Genomic DNA, 2,212 nt, shown 5'->3' on the forward strand with positions numbered 1-2,212 from the left:
TAGAAGACACCAGATAACTCCCCACTGTTCCCCAAACCAAAACATCTAGCTGAAGTAAAAATCTCAGAAACATTGCCAAACAGCGTATTTAAATTCTTTGCCTTCTACATTTCCTAGATGAACTTCGGGGTTTTTTGTTCTTGAATCTTTAAATGAATTAATAATACTTCACACCTCACTGTACCAAAGGTCCCAAAGGCAGGCGTGGCAAAAGGTGTGTGGATGAGGAATGGGACTAGATAAAGTTGCTTGAATTTCTAGAAACACTTGTTAAAGCGTCAGTAAAAATCATGGTATATCATTGTTCTGCACTTTCTTTTCCGTACAAATCGTGTGTTGGTGAATGTATCAAAATCAATACCAGTTTTCTTTGTCAAAGCCTTTGCATGCTACCTTTTGTATTAGAAAATGATATTTTAAATGTGAAGTTGAAATTCCAAATATAGCATGAAATTTCCTTCGTTTGAAAACACGAAGAGCATGCTCCTCCTACTTCCTTAAGGAGCAGGAGAGGGGGCACGGATGAATAACAAGTTCAGTTTTCTCTGAGACTCAAACCCAGGACAGAGGTTTTAACCAGCTAAGTCACAGAGTCCCCTGGCAGGGCTATCCCCATCAGGTATGTTATGGTCATGCTGATGTCTGAATTATTTCTGGACAAAGACAAAATGATAGACCTTCTTTTTTTGACCCTCATATCCTTGACTCCTGATTGGCCCACAGAGTCGCCAAATCAGTGAAAAACAGCTTGGACCACCTTCCATTTTGCCAAGCATGGATTCTCAGGGCATCTTTTACTTCTTGCTGTTTATAACCCCACAGTATTTGGTGTGGAGCCCTCAACATATCTCTCAGGCAGCTATCAAAAACCATGAAAGACAAAACGTCCCCATGAAGCAGTAGAACTCTGGCCATTGTAATCCATGAGGAAATCCATATTTTGGACACCCCTTTCCAAGAAAAGGGAATAGCTAAGCCCTATGACCTCAAAGCTTCACCCACGAACAAACCTGGCCAACGTTAACTCACTTGGCTTCAGGTTGGAGCTCCAGTGTGTTTCTCTTTCTCCAGGTAGTCTCCACCCTATCACAGATTTCCTACACCATTGCACCAGGGCCCCTGAATTTTCACTGCTTCTGGCTGTCCACACAATTAGAAATGCTAGGAGGAGAGTACAAAAGAGCAGAACTCAGAAAGTTGTCTGGGGAAATCTAGATCCAGGTGGAAGAAGAAAACAAGTCCCAAATGAAAACCTATGTGTGCGTTTCCACGCTACCCACCGAGGAGTCCGTACGGCTTTGTTCTGGATTCCCGTTGTAACTTGAAGGGAAACTTTCACAATGTCTGGAGCCCTTGATGTCCTGCAAATGAAGGAGGAGGATGTCCTTAAGTTCCTGGCAGCAAGAACCCTCCTAGGAGGCATCATTCTTTACTTCCAAATGGAACAGTACATCTATAAAAGGAAAGTGATGGCATGTATGTCAGAAATCTGAAGAGGACCTGAGAGAAGCTTCTGCTGGCAGCTCATGCCATTGTTGCCATTGAAAACCCTGCTGATGTCAGTGTTATATCCTCCAGGAATACTGGCCAGAGGGCCATGCTGAAGTTTGCTGCTGCCACTGGAGCCACTCCAGTTGCTTCACTCCTGGAAACTTCACTAACCAGATCCAAGCAGCCTTCCAGGAACCACAGCTTCTTGTGGTTACTGACTCCAGGGTTGACCACCAGCCTTTCACAGAGGCATCTTATGTTAACCTACCTACCGTCGCTCTGTGTAACACAGATTCTCCTCTGCACTATGTGGACATTGCTATTCCATGCAACAGCAAAGGAGCTCACTCAGTGGGTTTGATGTGGTGGATGCTGGCCCCAGAAGTTCGGCGCATACGTGGCACCGTTTCCTGTGAACACCCGTGGGAGGTTATGCCTGATCCCTGCTTCTACAGAGATCCTGAAGAGATTGAAAAAGAAGAGCAGGCTGCTGCTGATAAGGCTGTGACCAAAGAGGAATTTCAGGGTGAATGGACTGCTCCAGCTCCTGAGTTCACTGCTACTCAGCCTGAGGTTGCAGACAGGTCTGAAGGCACACAGACTACGGGCTGCCTACCCAGCAGTTATCTACTGAAGACTGGAGAACTCAGGTGCCACAGAAGACAGGTCTGCAGCTCACACTGCTCAGGCCACTGAATGGGTAGAAGCAACCACTGAATGA

The 2,212-nt window shown here is 45.6% G+C and overlaps 1 pseudogene; it reads left to right on the top strand.

Moving 5' to 3' along the window:
- The first annotated feature begins 1,340 nt into the window (after positions 1-1,340).
- On the top strand, positions 1,341-2,212 carry LOC115834153 (annotated as a pseudogene).

The sequence above is a fragment of the Nomascus leucogenys genome, unplaced genomic scaffold (assembly GCF_006542625.1).
Source record: "Nomascus leucogenys isolate Asia unplaced genomic scaffold, Asia_NLE_v1 001501F_33990_qpd_obj, whole genome shotgun sequence".
In the NCBI taxonomy this organism is placed as follows: Eukaryota; Metazoa; Chordata; class Mammalia; order Primates; family Hylobatidae; genus Nomascus; species Nomascus leucogenys.